Here is a 19,134-nt window from a genome sequence, read left to right on the forward strand (position 1 = left end):
TTTGTATGTCTAAATATAATAGTATTATTTAATTAAATCTATGTAAAATAATCTTTGTCTGAAAATAAAATCTGATCCTCAACTGCGTTTCCCTCCAGTCAGCAGACGGCGATGTGCGTCTTTCAGGCGATGCTGCCAGCGTGACGTATAATCTAGTGGACGGTTCTTCATAAACAGCTCGTCAACCACCTCGGTAGCTTGCTAGCCAACATAGCCGAAAGATTCAAGCTATTTAGACGCTTTCGGTCTATATTAGCTACTGTGTTTTAGACACACTTCTGTCGTATCTACTTGTTAACCTATTTAATTTAATATTACGTTATTTTTTATTAGTCAGATATAGTAGCTGGCTGGTTAAGTTAGCATTAGCCTGGTCGCTAATGATAGCTAGCTAGCTAACATCCCCGAACATGAGCTCCCTAAACTACTCCCCTCCTGTTAAAGAAGAGGAGGTCTGCTGGACGGAGAAAGAAGCTCTGGGGATGAACATTGTCGTGAAAGAGGAGAAGGAAGAGGAGGATGTCACAGTAAAACAAGAAGTAGAGAGTGAGGCTGTTACAGTGAAAGAAGAGGAAGACGCGTTCAGAGTGAAAGAGGAGGAGGATGTTACATTAAAAGAAGTGGAGAAAGACGTTTCAGTTAAACAAGAGGAAGAAGAGGATGATGCTGTTTTTGGAGTGAAGAAGGAAGGGGAGATTACTGTCACATTGAAAGATGAAGAGGGGGAGATAGGAGATCTGAGTAACACCAGTAAGTTCCGCCTTCAATTTGTTTTTAACTTTGGATATTCGGAGTTGGCTCGTCAATACCTCTTCAACGGAGGGCCCTGGGTTTGATGACAGGTATGTCTAGAATCAGACGACATAGAGAGCAAGCTACCCCTTGTTTTCTCCGTTCCGTTTCCAAAAAGTGACTTAACATACACTACCGTTCAAAAGTTTGGGGTCACTTAGACATTTCCTTGTTTTTGATAGAAAGCAATTTTTTGTTGTCCATTAAAATAACATCAAATTGATCATAAATACAGTGTAGACATTGTTCGTTGTAAATGACTATTGTAGGTGGAAATGGCTGATCTTTAATGGAATATCTACATAGGCGTACAGAGGCCCATTATCAGCAACCATCACTCCTCTGTTCCAATGGCATGTTGTGTTAGTTAATCCAAGTTTATCATTTTAAAAGGCTTATTGATCATTAGAAAACCCTTTTGCAATTATGTTAGCACAGCTGAAAACTGTTGTGCTTATTTAAAGAAGCAATAAAACTGGCCTTCTTTAGACTCGTTGAGTATCTGGAGCATCAGCATTTGTGGGTTCGATTACAGGCTCAAAATGGCCAGAAACAAAACTTTCTTCTGGAACTCGTCAGTCTATTCTTGTTCTGAGAAATGAAGGCTATTTCATGTGAGAAATTGCCAAGAAACTGAAGATCTTGTACAACGCTATGTACTACTCCCTTCACAGAACAGCGCAAACTGTCTCTAACCAGAATAGAAGGAGGAGTGGGAGGCCCCGGTGCACAACTGAGCAAGAGGACAAGTATATTACTGTCTTGTTTGAGAAACAGACGCCTCACAAGTCCTCAACTGGCAGCTTCATTAAATAGTACCCGCAAAACACCAGTCTCAATGTCAACAGTGAAGAGGCAACTCCAGGATGCTGGCCTTCTAGGCAGAGTTGCAAAGAATAAGCCATATCTCAGACTGGCCTATAAAAGATTAAGATGGGAAAAAGAACAGACACTGGACAGATGACTTCTGCCTAGAAGGCCAGCATCCTGGAGTGTTTTGCTGGTACTATTTAATGAAGCTGCCAGTTGAGGACTTGTGAGGCGTCTGTATCAGCAGGTTGTGTTCCTCTGACAGGTTGTGTTCCTATAGGTTGTGTTCCTATATCATAACACACTAACACCAGTGTTCCTATATCAGACCACACTAGCACCAGTGTTCCTATATCAGACCACACTAGCACCAGTGTTCCTATATCATAACACACTAACACCAGTGTTCCTATATCATACCACACTAACACCAGTGTTCCTATATCATACCACACTAGCACCAGTGTTCCTATATCATACCACACTAGCACCAGTGTTCCTATATCAGACCACACTAGAACCAGTGTTCCTATATCATACCACACTAGCACCAGTGTTCCTATATCAGACCACACTAGCACCAGTGTTCCTATATCAGACCACACCAGTGTTCCTATATCAGACCACACCAGTGTTCCTATATCATAACACACTAGCACCAGTGTTCCTATATCATACCACACCAGTGTTCCTATATCAGACCACACTAGCACCAGTGTTCCTATATCAGACCACACCAGTGTTCCTATATCAGACCACACTAGCACCAGTGTTCCTATATCAGACCACACCAGCACCAGTGTTCCTATATCAGACCACACCACTGTTCCTATATCAGACCACACTAACACCAGTGTTCCTATATCAGACCACACTAGCACCAGTGTTCCTATATCAGACCACACTAGCACCAGTGTTCTTATATATGAACACACTAGCACCAGTGTTCCTATATCAGACCACACTAACACCAGTGTTCCTATATCATAACACACTGACACCAGTGTTCCTATATCAGACCACACTAGAACCAGTGTTCTTATATATGCCACACACCACCTCACCCAGCACCAGCCCTGTTCCTATATCAGACCACACTAGAACCAGTGTTCTTATATATGAAAACACTAGCACCAGTGTTCGTTGTTGCCTCAGTTTGCCACTTTGGCTTGTTGTTATTTCATTCTGTTATTTTCTTCTTGTCCCATCGGCCATGGTCATAGGAGCTTATATTAATGAATCCCCTCTGTTGCAAACCAAATGCTAGGCTAGAATCATGGGGTAATAATCTCTAGATAATTCTTTCTAGTGGACATTAGTTTATAAATTGCCTGGCAGGGCTGTGGGACAGTGGATATATAGGAATGATTCAAATAGAACTGTTAACAGCCATTACCCGGGTAGTATTGTGAATAACTAACGGCTATTAACCAATCAGCATCTAGGATCCAAATGTTGTGTTATAATGAAATATCTAGGTCTGGATTAACCTGTTAGGGCTAGGGGGCAGCATTTGCACGTCTGGATAAAAAAAATGTACCCGATTTAATCTGGTTACTAATCCTACCCAGTAACTAGAATATGCATATACTTATTATATATGGATAGAAAACACTCTAAAGTTTCTAAAACTGTTTGAATGGTGTCTGTGAGTATAACAGAACTCATTTGGCAGGCAAAACCCTGAGACATTTTCTGACAGGAAGTGGATACCTGATGTGTTGTATTGACTTTAAACCTATCCCATTGAAAAACACAGGGGCTGAGGAATATTTTGGCACTTCCTATTGCTTCCACTAGATGTCACCAGCCTTTACAAAGTGTTTTGAGTCTTCTGGAGGGAGATCTGACCGAACAAGAGCCATGGAACGATGATGTCCCATTAGACACCTGGCGCGCGAGTTCATGTTGGGTACCCTCGTTCCAATACGTTATAAAAGAGTATGCATTCGTCCACCTTGAATATTATTCATGTTCTGGTTAAAAAAGGCCCTAATGATTTATGCTATACAACGTTTGACATGTTTGAACGAACGGAAATATATTTTTTCCCCTCGTTCATGACGAGAAGTCCGGCTGGCTTAGATCATGTGCTAACAAGACGGAGATTTTTGGACATAAATGATGAGCTTTTTTGAACAAAACTACATTCGTTATGGACCTGTGATACCTGGAAGTGACATCTGATGAAGAGAATCAAAGGTAATGGATTATTTACATAGTATTTTAGATCTCCCCAACACGACGTCTAGTCTGTATCGCAACGCGTATTTTTCTGGGCGCAGTGCTCAGATTATTGCAAAGTGTGATTTCCCAGTAAGGTTATTTTTAAATCTGGCAAGTTGATTGCGTTCAAGAGATGTAAATCTATAATTCTTTAAATGACAATATAATATTTTACCAATGTTTTCTAATTTTAATTATTTAATTTGTGACGCTGACTTGACTGCCGGTTATTGGAGGGAAACGATTTCCTCAACATCAATGCCATAGTAAAACGCTGTTTTTGGATATAAATATGAACTTGATAGAACTAAAAATGCATGCATTGTCTAACATAATGTCCTAGGAGTGTCATCTGATGGAGATTGTAAAAGGTTAGTGCATCATTTTAGCTGGTTTTATGGTTTTGGTGACCCTGTCTTTGACTTGACAAAACATTACACACAACTCTTGTAAATGTACTGTCCTAACATACTCTAAATTTATGCTTTCGCCGTAAAACCTTTTTGAAATCGTAAAACGTGGTTAGATTAAGGAGATGTTTATCTTTCAAATGGTGTAAAATAGTTGTATTTTTGAAAAATTTGAATTTTGACATTTATTTGGATTCAAATTTGCCGCTCTTGAAATGCACCTGCTGTTGATGGAGTGCACCACGGGTGGCACGCTAGCGTCCCACCTAGCCCATAGAGGTTAAACCTCAGTAGGAAGACTGTTTTATCATATGGTTTCATTCAGGTCTCTGTTTAACTAAATACTTTGTTTGTCTTTGGCAGGAGAGAGACCAGACTTTCCCTTTGACAGACGGAAGAGTCCTTCAGGGGAACCAGACCCAGAGACTCCCAAACCAGTGACACGACATCACTGTTCCCTGTGTGAAGGGGTTTTACCAAGTTAGGGAACCTAAAAGAGCATGAGAAAAAACACACAGGAGAAAAGCCTTTCCAATGCTCCCAGTGTGGAAAGAGATTTTCACGAACTCATGAACTAATATTACATGAAAGGACACACACGGGAAAAACCACACTATTGCTCCCAGTGTGGAAAGAGTTTTGCGCAGTTAGGGAACCTAAAAAAACACAAGAGAGTACACTCTGGAGAGAAGCCTTACCCCTGTTCCCATTGTGGAAAATATTTTAGGCTGTCAGAACACTTAAAATCACATGAGAGGACACACACAGGGGAAAAAACACACACTTGCTACCAGTGTGGAAAGAGTTTTTCTCATTTAGGGAACCTAAAAAAATCATAAGAGAATACACACTGGAGAGAAACCTTACCCCTGTTCCCATTGTGGAAAGAATTTTAGGTTATTACAAAACTTAAAATCACATGAGAGGACACAGGGGAAAAACCACACAATTGCATCCAGTGTGGAAAGAGTTTTTCCCATTTAGGGAACCTGAACAAACATAAGAAAATACACTCTGGAGAGAAGCCTTACCCCTGTTCTCGTTGTGGAAAGAATTTTACATTGTCAGAAAGCTTAAAGTCACATGAGAGGACACACACAGGGGAAAAAACCACACAATTGCTCCCAGTGTGGAAAGAGTTTCCCATTCAGAGACCCTGAATCAACATAAGAGAATACACTCTCGAGAGAAGCCTTACCGCTGTTCCCAATGTGGAAAGAGTTTTGCATTGACAGATAACCTGAAGGAGCATGAGAGGCCACACACAGGAGAAAAGCCTTACCAATGCTCCCAGTGTGGAAAGAGATTTTCAAGAACACCAGATCTTAAGAAGCATGAACGGACACACACAGGAGAAAATCCTTACCACTGCTCCCAGTGTGGAAAGAGTTTTACTGACTTAGCCTGAACATACATAAGATAATACACTCTAAAGAGAAACCGTACCATTGTTCCCAGTGTGGAAAGAGTTTTACTAAGCTAGGGAACCTGAAAAGGCATGTGGACATACACACATAGGGGAGGATAAGCTCCCAGTTTGGAAAGATTTTTAGTTAGGGAACCTAATTGTGGAAATACATTTTCCCCGGACAGAGGACCTGAAATCACATGACAGAATAGACAGGCTGTGTTCTGACTTATGTTTGACTGTTGTTTTATGGCACATTAAATCATATTGTTTACATGAAATTTAACTCAAAAATAGGCCTCTACTTTTGTTTTAGTTTTTTCCTCTGGAGACATGATAACTCAATGCCTAGGTTTACCTCCACTGTTCCCGCACCCTACCATACCCCTGTCTGTACCTTATGCCTTGAATCTATCCTACCACGCCCAGAAATCTGCTCCTTTTATTCTCTGTTCACAACGCACTAGAAGATCAGATCTGATAGCCTTTAGCCGTACCCTCATCCTACTCCTCCTGTTCCTCGGGTGACGTAGAGGTTAAGCCCTGTGTGTCCCCAGGCGCTCTCATGTGTTGACTTCTGTAACCGTAAAAGCCTTGGTTTCATGCATGTTAACATCAGAAGCCTCATCCCTAAGTTTGTTTTACTCACTGCTTTAGCACACTCCGCCAACCCTGATGTCCTTGCCGTGTCTGAATCCTGGCTTAGAAGGCCACCAAAAATTCAGAGATTTCCATACCCAACTACAATATTTTCCGTCAAGATAGAACTGCCAAAGGGGGAGTTGTTGCAATCTACTGCAGAGATAGCCTGCAAAGTTCTGTCATACTTTCCAGGTCTAAGCCCAAACAGTTTGAGCTTCTAACTTTAAAAATGAATCTCTCCAGAAATAAGTCTCTCACTGTTGCAGCCTGTTATAGACCCCCCTCAGCTCCCAGCTGTGCCCTGGACACCATATGTGAATTGATTGCCCCCCCATCTATCTTCAGAGTTCGTTCTGTTAGGTGACCTAAACTGGGATATGCTTAACACCCCAGCAGTCCTACAATCTAAGCTAGATGCCCTCAATCTCACACAAATTATCAAGGAACCCACCAGGTACAACCCTAAATCCGTAAACATGGGCACCCTCATAGATATTATCCTGACCAACTTGCCCTCCAAATACACCTCTGCTGTTTTCAATCAGGATCTCAGCGATCACTGCTTTCGACTTTGTCAATCACCGTATTCTTATCGGCAGACTCAACAGCCTTGGTTTCTCAAATGACTAACTCGCCTGGTTCACCAACTACTTCTCAGAGTTCATTGTGTCAAATCGGAGGGCCTGTTGTCAGGACCTCTGGCAGTCTCTATGGAGGTACCACAGGGTTCAATTCTCAGACCGACTCTTTTCTCTGTTCAACGATGTTGCTCTTGCTGCGGGTGATTCCTTGATCCACCTCTACGCAGACGACACCATTCTGTATACATCTGGCCCTTCTTTGGACACTGTTAACAATCTTCCAAACGAGCTTCAATGCCATACAACACTCCACCCGTGGCCTCCAACTGCTCTTAAACGCTAGTAAAACTAAATGTATGCTCTTCAACCGATCACTACCCGCCCGTCCAGCATCGCTACTCTGGCATCGCTACTCTGACTTATGTGGAATATGTGGACAACTATAAATATGTGGACAACTATAAATACCTAGGTGTCTGGCTAGACTGCAAACTCTCCTTCCAGACTAATATTAAGCATCTCCAATCCAAAATTAAATCTAGAATCGGCTTCCTATTTCGCAACAAAGCCTCCTTCACTCACGCTGCCAAACATACCCTTGTAAAACTGACTATCCTACCGATCCTTGACTTCAGCGATGTCATTTTCAAAATGGCCTCCAACACTCCACTCAGCAAACTGGATGCAGTCTATCACAGTGCCACCTGTTTTGTCACCAAAGCCCCATATACCACCCACCACTGTGACCTGTATGCTCTCGTCGGCTGGCCCTCGCTTCATATTCGTCGCCAAACCCACTGGCTCCAGGTCATCTATAAGTCTTTGCTAGGCCGCCTTCACTCAGCTCACTGGTCACCATAGCAACACCCACCCATAGCACGCGCTCCAGAAGGTATATCTCACTGGTCATCCCCAAAGCCAACACCTACTTTGGCCACCTTTCCTTCCAGTTCTCTGCTGCCAATGACTGGAACGAATTGCAAAAATCGCTGAAGTTGGAGACTTATATCTCCCTCACTAACTTTAAGCATCAGCTATCTGAGCAGCTTACCGATCGCTGCAGCTGTACACAGCCCATCTGTAAATAGCCCATCCAACTGCCTACCTCATCCACATGTTTTTATTTACTTTTCTTGCTCACACCAGTATTTCTAACTATGTGTTGTTGTATGTGTCGCACTGCTTTGCTTTATCTTGGCCAGGTCGCAGTTGTAAATGAGAACTTTTTCTCAACTGGCCACCTGGTTAAATAAAGGTGAATAATAGTCACATGTTCAACTATCATCAGCTGATCCAGGAAATCATTTTCTGAATGACAGTCAAATGACAAACATCACGACATATGTGAGGTTTGGGTACTACAGTAGGTCTATGTTATTGTTAGGTGGAGTTATGGGCCAATTTGGCAAACACTTAGTGTACAACCCCTCATTGTCAGGCTGATGGAAAAGCTAGCCAAAGAGCATTTTACTGTTTGAAGTGTTTTTAAGTATAAAGCGGTTGATTTGCGATGATGACACAACCATTATATTAAACAGAACATTCAAACGAGCCTTACAATTATAATCCAAAGTAGTGTGAAATGAACTCATAAGCAACCTGGAAATGGAGGTTACTCCCCTGAGTTTTTCTCCATTCACATTCAGAATACATTGTGAAAAACTCTAATCTTTGCTCACCATTTTTGCTCCAGGCAGATATAGTACATCCGTAACTAGTGGTTTCCTCATGACCAGATATACTACATCCATAACTAGTGTTTTCCTCATTAGCAGGGAGGAGTTTCTGCAATCAAATTGTGTGTGCATCGCCCTCATGCTGCAATTTTAGAAAACACAGAAAGGGGCCTATATTGGAGAACAAAAGTCGTCTGGCACACTGCTTAGAGTTTCAACAATTTTAATACCTTATTTCTAGTTACTACTAATGTGAAAACAAGACAAAATATGATTGTTGCTAAGTTGACTGTCTTAATTGTCAAATAATTTAACAGATGTCAATTGTTGTACAACTTCATGGGTATGATCTGGTCATCGCCTTTTACCTCAAATAAACAGTGGATTTCTGCTGTTGTGGGCCTTTAACCGTCTGTCTGACTTTGTCGTTCACACAGGAGAGAGGCGGGACAGTCGTGGATCCTCTGGGGAGCCTCAACAACCTCATGATGCTGACGAGGCAGAGAAGAGTCTCTCCAGATCAGAACACCTCAAGAAACACCAGCAGAGATCCACAGGGAAGAAATCTCATTGCTGCTCTGACTGTGGGAAACGTTGCAAATATTCATCAGACCTTAAAATACACCAGCGAGTACACACAGGAGAGAAACCTTATAGCTGTAATCAATGTGGGAAGAGTTTTACTACATCTAGTCAGCTGATAGTACACCAGAGAACACACACAGGAGAGAAACCTTATAGCTGTGATCAATGTGGGAAGAGTTTTACTCATTCAAGCTCCCTGAAATCCCATTGTAAACTACACACAGGAGAGAAATCTTATAGCTGTGTTCAATGTGGGAAGAGATACTCTGATAAAAGTTATCTGATCAAGCATCAGAAAATACATACATGAAGGAGTTGTTTCATGATATCAATGAAATGATGTCACAATGTAGAATGTTTTAACTTTGTAGTTGGAGTATTTTAAGGAATTTCACAATTTAGAACCCCAAACGTTTGCCCCATTCAATTGATTTCAGCGTGATTTGGATATTAGCCTTGGCAAAAATCCAGGCTCTGAATTGAAAGAGTACTTACCATGTTGGTGACCCACTTGAATCAAAATGCAACACTTCAAAATGTAGCTAGCTGTTTTCTACAAATTATCCTCTAACCAGTGATGTACACATTATTCCCAGATTCCGTGTGGTTTTTGAGCTGTTAGTTTTAACAGGACGTGCAACCTCATCTCCCCTCCGCAATTGATTTCAACATGATATTAATGAGTGATGACAAATAAGTGTTGCGTTCCTTTGTTTAGCGACCCCGAAATTTAAATGCAAAACTCCAAAATGTAGCTGACTGTCTTCTGCAGGTTGTCCTCTAATCAGTGAGGTAAAATATATCTCCCATTTCCATGTGTTTGTTTAGTTGTGTTTTTTAGTTGTGTTAGTTTCAACAGCACGAACAACCTGATTTCCCCCCTAATCGATATCATTGATTTATTGCTAAAACAACAGCGTTTTTGGTGCTTGTGCAGTTTATAACGTGCTTGTTTAAAAAAAAAAAATACAAGTAATATGATTATTATGGCAGATGTTTGTGGATATAGTACATTTTACGTTTAGGTTTTCAATTTATCACAAACTGTTTCTGCATTTGGACTATTGATATGGACACGTTAAAACTGTGACATTGGGGACTTCCAACCTAGCAAAATGTCGTTGAAACTAAGACTATGCCCGACATACAATATAAGTTTGGTTTTAGTTGAAAAGAAAACTATTTAATTTCAATGTACTTGCAGCTTATACACAGCTTATACACATGGACGTCTATAATCAGTTTTATTAACAAGCCTAATAAATTGAGTCATAAATATACAATATATTTGTTGTCCTAAGGGGAAGGTGTTTCAGTCTTTGATTTTGAGGTAGCTCGTTAGCACGTCTAGCTCCGTTAGCACGTATAGCTCGTTAGCACGTAGGACGCACTGATTGGTGTCACCTCGTTAGTCAGTATGTGTTACACCTGTGCTGGCTTGTCCATCTCGTTAGTGGGAAGGTGTTTCACCTGAGCTGGTCCAGGTTCTATTTAAGAGTGTCTGGCCCAGTGCTCCAGTTGTCTTGATACATGTGGAGAGTCAACACCTTTAGTTGCTCCACCTTTTTGGTTTGCTTCCTGTCTTTAAGTTTGGTGTGGGTTTTTCTTCTGTTTGCCTCTTCTTGGGCAGATTTAGTGGGTCTCATGGTGGGTGTCTTTCAGGTCCCAGTTGTTGTTACTAGTCAACTTTCAGTGGACACCCCCATAGTGTCTATCAGAACCCCTCCTAAAACCTCACCTGTTTAGTTGTGGTTGTTGTCAGTGACTCTTTGTTAGTTCTCTCTTCTATTTAAGGGACATTTCTGGTTTTCTTGATGGGGAACGTAACAACAAACAATGTAGTAAAACAAGCTGATATTTTGGGTTGGATGTTGCATCAAATTAATATTTTAATCTATGGCATTTCCTTAGAATGTTTATTAGTCTTTCAGTTAATCTTTTTTATCTTATGTTTGTTGTGGTAAATATTTGTTTATTTTCATTGTTTTTTTCCTGTGAAGCCATTGTGTTGCATCCATGTCTGAAATTTGCTATATAATTAAAGCTTGATTTGATTTGAACATATTGCAAAACAAATGAACCCAATGATTGACAAATCAACAGACTCTTTGTCCCTCTTGAGTATGAAAATCAGTATCAATCCCATGTCAAAGGATTCAACTACTGAAAACTGAAACAAGCAAATGGATCCCACTTTTCCAGCCTGCTGAAGGAGTGGTAAACACCACCCCCGGCTCTACCAGGGGCTTGAGGTGGTCTCCCACAGCTCTGCTTATGTCATGTTCTGTGGCCTTGCTGTTCCATTTCTTGACTGCCCCTGCAACACAGAAACACATTTAGTCATATTATATAAAACACTCAAAGTAATGGATATGGAGCATCTATGGCCTCAGTTACACCTGGCACCTAAATGTGACTTCTGTCATCCGATCACTCCAAGCTGCATTAGGTTCAGATCTACCAGGATGGGCCTTTGACATAGTCTGGATGCAGTCAGGCCACTGAATATAAATAAGCAACGTAAAGAGATGGGATGAATGAGTGGGGAAAAGTACATTTTACACATAACCTTCATAAGAAATGAAATCAAATGTTATTTGTCACATACATGTGTTTAGCAGTTGTTGTTGCGGGTGTAGCGAAATGCTTGTGCAGTAATATCTAACAATTTCACAGCAAATACCTAATACACACAAATCTAAGTAATGGAATAAAATATATAAATATATGGACGAGCAATGTCAGAGTGGCACAGACAGATACAGTAGAATAGTATAGAATACAGTATATACATATGAGATGAGTAATACATAGACAGATACAGTAGAATAGGATAGAATACAGTATATACATATGAGATGAGTAATGCCAGATATGTAAACATTATTAAAGTGACTAGTGTTCCATTCTTTAAAGTAACCAATGATTTCAAGTCTGTGTATGTAGGCAGCAGCCTCTGTGTTAGTGATGCTATTTAACAGTCTGATGGCCTTGTGATTGAAAAACAGCTTCTGTCTCTCGGTCTCAGCTTTGATGTACCTGTACTGACCTCGCTTTCTGGATGATAGCGGGCTGAACAGGCGGTGGCTCGGGTAATAACAAAGAACAAATGTGTGTGCCTGAGGGGAAATTCACTTTCATACAGCCAAAAGGGGTGAGAAATTACACCAATATCAGTGGATTATTTGCACTAATGTAAATAAACATGGATGATGGAACATATTCCCTTTGCTGACGTGATGGCTATTTAAACCTCTCTAGGGTACGTGGGACGGTAGCCTCCCACCTGGCCAACATCCAGTGAAGTGCAGGGCACCAAATTCAAACTACAGAATAGTAAATATTTAACATTCTTGAAAATACACATGCAATATGTCAAATTAAAGCTTGACTTCTTGTTAATCCAGCCACGGTGTCATATTTCAAAAAAGGCTTTACGGTGAAAGCAAACCATGCGATTATCTGAGGACAGCACCCCATCAAACAAACACAGACAATCATATTTCAGCCCGCCCGGCGCGACACAAAACTCAGAAACAACGATATAATTCATGCCTTACCTTTGAAGATCTTCTTCTGTTGGCACTTCAAAATGTCCCATAAACATAACAAATGGTCCTTTTGTTCGATTAATTCCGTCGTTATATCTCCAAAATGTCCATTTATTTGGCGCGTTTGATCCAGAAAAATACTGGTTCCAACTCGCACAACATGACTACAAAATATCTAATAAGTTACCTGTAATCTTTCTGCAGCGATACTCCATCACATCTGGTTTGCACTTAGTGTGACTATCATTTGTTTTTCAACAGGACAATGACCCAACACACCTCCAGGCTGTGTAAGGGCTATTTGACCAAGAAGGACAGTGATATGTAGCATCAGAGGACCTGGCCTCCACAATCACCCGACCTCAACCCATTTGAGATGGTTTGGGATGAGTTGGACCGCAGAGAAGGAAAAGAAGGAAAAGCAGCCAACAAGTGCTCAGCATATGTGGGAACTCCTTCAAGACTGTTGGAAAAGCATTCCTGATGAATTCCTCATGAAGCAGGTTGAGAGAATGCCAATAGTGTTATTGTCGTCACTATTATTGTACAATGTAGAAAATAGTAAAAAAAATGTAAAAAATTGAATAAGTGTGTCCAAAATGTTAGTCCATAATCAACTAGTCTCCCACTGTTTAACCAGAATAACATGAGTTGTGTCCTTCAAACTGTTAGACTGTTAGTCCATAATCATATTCAGCTACTTAGATGTCATGTGTTGTCATGTCATGTTCTCTATAATGAAACATCACCAAGTGAAATAAAGTTGATAAGATATTCTTAATAGACATTAAATAAAAAATGGTTGTTCAGAAATCATTAATTATCATGTTGCTCTCATGAAATGAACTAAATATTTCACAATCATTACCACTGCTGATATTCACATAGAATAATTACAAGGATCATATTTCTCAGTTTCATTGACCTGCAGACATCAGACACCACCTCTCCCTTATGCACATGTGACTGAAATGGAACCAAGCACACAAATCACTAAACAGATTTGATGGCCCAATAAAAAACAGCAAGTTTCTGCGAGCCAATGGGATAATTCCAGTGCAGTACATGTGTAAAGGGTGTAGAGGGATACTCGAAATTAACCAATCCTCCGTGGGTCTGGACAGGTGTGATGTAGTTAATGCAGATGGAGGTGTGTTCTAGTGGGTCTGGGCAGGTGTGATGTAGTTAATGGAGATGGACGTGTGTTCTAGTGGGTCTGGACAGGTGTGATGTAGTTAATGGAGATGGAGGTGTGTTCTAGTGGACAGGTGTGATGTAGTTAATGCAGATGGAGGTGTGTTCTAGTGGGTCTGGGCAGGTGTGATGTAGTTAATGGAGATGGACGTGTGTTCTAGTGGGTCTGGACAGGTGTGATGTAGTTAATGGAGATGGAGGTGTGTTCTAGTGGGTCTAGGCAGGTGTGATGTAGTTAATGGAGATGGAGGTGTGTTCTAGTGGGTCTAGGCAGGTGTGATGTAGTTCATGGAGATGGAGGTGTGTTCTAGTGGGTCTGGACAGGTGTGATGTAGTTAATGGAGATGGAGGTGTGTTCTAGTGGACAGGTGTGATGTAGTTAATGGAGATGGAGGTGTGTTCTAGTGGGTCTAGGCAGGTGTGATGTAGTTAATGGAGATGGAGGTGTGTTCTAGTGGGTCTGGGTAGGTGTGTGTATGTTTTGTATTGTTTATAAAATATCAAATAAAATATGTTTAAGTCCCAATGCAAAGGTACACCTCACTGTTCTATTTTTGGAGTTATTACATAAAACCAATTAGAATTACAAAGAATGATAAAGTCAGGTGTGATGTAATATGGAGGACCAGCCTATTCCCTATGATGTAAACTACAACAGAAATAACTTCAAATGTATAACTTCATATTAAACCAATCGTTTGCACTCATGGGTTCCCACTAGATAACACAACCACACAGTATATGAAACGCATGAGGTGTGGCTAATGTTGACAAGCTGCAGCTAGCTACCGAGCTAGCATACAAACTCTGTAGCACAGAGTAGATCCTCCATATGACGTAGAGAAATAGTGCATTGCGGGTAGTTTAGAAGATATCCAGAAATAAGTTAAGAAATATGGAATAACACAAAAATATAACTGTACTTATAGGAAACCAGATCGTGATTACAACTCAGTTACTAAGTATTTAACCACACTGTGTTGTTACACGGGTGAGTAAAAACTCATGCTTCCTACACTTTAACTTGTTGTCTGAAGATAAAATGTACATTTTATAGAACTGCGTCCAGTCAGCAGATGGACTAGATGCCGCTTAGGCCGCCCATTGTGACTCCATCAAGAATTCAGCAGAGCAAGTTTGTATGAAGGTCTGGTTATTAAATGGGTACATAGTTCAATAGTAATATCCTCTAAAACGCTCTGGTGACAAACTTTGCTGCCCTGTTTCCAATTGTCCACATGGCTGGGTAAACCTATTCAAGTAATTAAGTAAGTAAATAGATTTTGAAAATGTAAAAACCAACAATGTATTATTAGCTAACTAGCTACAGTGCAGGCTAACTCAAATGAGCTGCTAAATTAGCTAGCTAGTTGGCTAGCTAACTATCTAACCAACTTCAAATACTGTATAGATAGATAGCTAGCTAAGTGAATTAAATATCAGCAACTACCTAACTTCATATTAGCTAGCTATCTTTATGTATTTATCACTGTAAAAAACAAACTCCAAATGCATTTGTAGGTAGCTAGCTAGCAGCCATGGAGTAGGGTGAAAGGATAGCAGCCCCAACTGTCAGTGAGAGAGGAGGCTATTCTGGATAGGGCAGGTACTTTTGTGTAGTTCCTGTCCCTAGAAGTGAGGACGGAGATAATAGTAACATAATATTCAGTGTGGTGTAATTTGACTATAATGAAGTCTGTTTCTTGTGAGGTTTTCTGTCCTCAGATAAAGAGCTCTATGAAAGCCAGTCTACATATGAAGAGGTCCCAATGAAGAGCAGTGGTTCTCAGTCCTGGGGACTCAAAGAAGGGCACATTTTTGTTTTTGCCTTCACACTGCACAGCTGATTCAAATTATTCAAACTCATTATCGAGCTTCAAGTGGTATTTATGTATTCATTTGTGATCAAATCAGATTTATTTATATAGCCCTTCGTACATCAGCTGATATCTCAAAGTACTGTACAGAAACCCAGCCTAAAACCCCAAACAGCAAGCAATGCATGTGAAAGAAGCACGGTGGCTAGGAAAAACTCCCTAGGAAAAACTCCCTAGAAAGGCCAAAACCTAGGAAGAAACCTAGAGAGGAACCAGGCTATGAGGGGTGGCCAGTCCTCTTCTGGCTGTGCCGGGTGGATATTATAACAGAACATGGTCAAGATGTTAAAATGTTCATAAATGACCAGCATGGTCAAATAATAATAATCATAGTAGTTGTCGAGGGTGCAACAAGCATGTCCGGTGAACAGGTCAGAGTTCCATAGCCGCAGGCAGAACAGTTGAAACTGGAGCAGCAGCACGGCCAGGTGGACTGGGGACAGCAAGGAGTCATCATGCCAGGTAGTCCTGAGGCATGGTCCTAGGGCTCAGGTCCTCCGAGAGAAAGAAAGAAAGAAAGAAAGAGAGAATTAGAGAGAGCATATTTAAATTCACACAGGACACCGGATAAGACAAGAGAAATACTCCAGATGTAACAGACTGACCCTAGCCCCTCGACACATAAACTACTGCAGCATAAATACTGGAGGCTGAGACAGGAGGGATCAGAAGACACTGTGGCCCCATCCGATGATACCCCCGGACAGGGCCAAACAGGCAGTGATGCCGTCCTTGATATGATCCTGTTATTGTCACATGCTACACATGTACATATGTGTGCCCATGCATCTAACAATCCAATGTTATCATGATTTGTAATCAGGGATATTATACTTTAGTAATCCACAATGACCTGGTGATGTAAAAGTCTAAAAATTACATTGTCTTCCATATTCCTACAGAGACCTTGTAACTGGAGATTCCTTCAAAACGATTGCCTACAGTTACCTTGTAGGGCACTGCAAGGTTAGGTGACCAGGGTCATCTGGGACTGCCTCCTGGAGGAATTCAGGTGTGTGAAGGCTACCTGTGTCCTGCGTAACTTCATGAGGACACGAGGACCAGGAGGGGATCTGCAGCTCGCCGCCGTGTGCCAGAGGAGGAGTCTGCTGCTCTGCAGGATGTTTCAAGGATGGGGTCCAACAACGCAGCAAGAGAAGCAATCCGTGTGCAGGAGATCTTCACCTCCTACTACTTCAGAGGGTGCTGTTCCCTGGCAACACCATGGACTACACTATGCACAACCAAAGGCTCTTTTAAGAGCCATTCACATTGCAATAAGAGTATTCTTCCATTTACTGAGCTATGTCAACTGCAGTTATTCAATTCACAGTTTCTCTCCCTTTGATTTCTACTTCTCAGGTGAGGGTGCTGTTTAGGTAAGGGTGTGATGTCTGTGCAAAAAACAAAACAGACTATTTTAAATCAATGTAGAACAATTAGACACTCTATAACCCACACCTATACACTGATGTATCAATCTGATTGATGGATTGTGTTGTGCAGTAAGCAGGTTCAGGTGTATAACTGTGGCTCCTTCCACCTTCAAAGAATAGACAAGATGGCCAACCGTGGAGAATAGTAAGACACTTCATTATTTCTATAACTACGCTATATTGTTTGTCCTTGTGTGTCTGTTCATATTTTTCAGCATAAAGTACTCTGCAGCCACTTAGTGTGGTGTGGACACCAGGTGAGGCCACACACAGATTCCTGTTGAACACTGTCGCTTTAACTACCTTATTTTCTCAATAACAGTCTCTCTCCTTCACTTCATCCCTCTCTCCTCTTCTCCCTAAATCCTCTAGGTTATATCAGCTGTGTCGGTGAACCCCTCCTGCATCTGAACTGGCTACATAGAGGGCATAGCATGATCAGAGGTGAGAGGTCACTTGGTCAGGTCAACAGGAAGTATTATTAAAGAGATGATTTACATTGAATTACAGACAGCGATGCAGTAGTCCCAGAGTTAATGATGCCTGGTCAGTTTATATTATACAGGAAGTATTATTAAAGAGATGCTTTACATTGAAATACAGATAGAGATGTAGTAGTCCCAGAGTTAATGATCCAATGTCAGTTTTGCATTTCACCTCCTGATTGATGACTAACAATGTTAGAATAAAAAATAAAAACACATGCTCTCTCTCTCCATCTGTCTCTCGTCTGCAGGTATATTTTGATGTGAGATGATGCCAACCCCCAGTCCCATCATCGCCACCTCACCTGCTTTTAAGAACCTTTGGGCCGACGAGAGACACTATTATGTAATTGTGATGAACTGAGAGAATATTTAGGTAGCACTGTGATTCAATAATCATGTGCTGCCTTCCCTGCTCCTATGTGCTTACCTCTTTCCCTTTATGTCTTTTACATCTCTTTCACCACCTCCTCTTTCTTCCTCTGTTTTTATAATGCACAACAGATGTGCATTGAAGGACAGATTGAAACTTGTATTTCTAACACTTGGATAATGAGCTTTTCAATAAAGCGTTTCACATTCTCTACTGGTTGAAATGAAGTGTAATTTGATGAAATACTCCACCTATCCTGTGTTTATCAGATCAATGCAGATGAAGGACATTAGATGGTGAGATGAACCAGTGTTAGAGTATTTACATGATGCATAGGAAGTGTAGTGTTCTGTTTTTTAACATATTTCTGTAGATATGAATTAACTAGTTAAATCCTGTTTCTAGTCTATTAGTTACAATGTGTAACCATTGATGTCCCAGGAGTACAATTTCATACTCATGTCACAACACCCATAAAGCTAGTCAGCTTGCTGGCTAATATTAGCTAGTCAGCTAGCTGGCTAATGTTAGCTAGCCCAGCTAGCTGGCTAATGTTAGCTAGCCCAGCTAGCTGGCTAATGTTAGCTAGCCCAGCTAGCTGGCTAATCTTAGCTAGTCAGCTAGCTGGTTAATGTTAGCTAGTCAGCTAGCTGGCTAATGTTAGGTAGTCAGCTAGCTGGTTAATGTTAGCTAGTCAGCTAGCTGGCTAATGTTAGCTAGTCAGCTAGCTGGTTAATGTTAGCTAGTCAGCTAGCTGGTTAATGTTAGCTAGTCAGCTAGCTGGTTAATGTTAGCTAGTCAGCTAGCTGGCTAATGTTAGCTAGTCAGCTAGCTGGCTAATGTTAGCTAGTCAGCTAGCTGGCTAATGTTAGCTAGTCAGCTAGCTGGTTAATGTTAGCTAGTCAGCTAGCTGGTTAATGTTAGCTAGTCAGCTAGCTGGTTAATGTTAGCTAGTCAGCTAGCTGGTTAATGTTAGCTAGTCAGCTAGCTGGTTAATATTAGCTAGTCAGCTAGCTGGCTAATGTTAGCTAGTCAGCTAGCTGGTTAATGTTAGCTAGTCAGCTAGCTGGTTAATGTTAGCTAGTCAG

At 41.1% G+C, this 19,134-nt stretch overlaps 1 long non-coding RNA gene across 1 annotated transcript; it reads left to right on the top strand.

Annotated features, from left to right (window-relative positions):
• The first annotated feature begins 133 nt into the window (after positions 1–133).
• On the top strand, positions 134–11,230 carry LOC123733195 (uncharacterized). Its single transcript, XR_014382637.1, has 2 exons — positions 134–750; positions 8,983–11,230. It is a non-coding gene; the product is annotated as an uncharacterized LOC123733195 (long non-coding RNA).
• Positions 11,231–19,134: the final 7,904 nt, after the last annotated feature.

This window comes from Salmo salar, chromosome 02, assembly GCF_965601325.2.
Source record: "Salmo salar chromosome 02, fSalSal1, whole genome shotgun sequence".
Taxonomy (NCBI): Eukaryota; Metazoa; Chordata; class Actinopteri; order Salmoniformes; family Salmonidae; genus Salmo; species Salmo salar.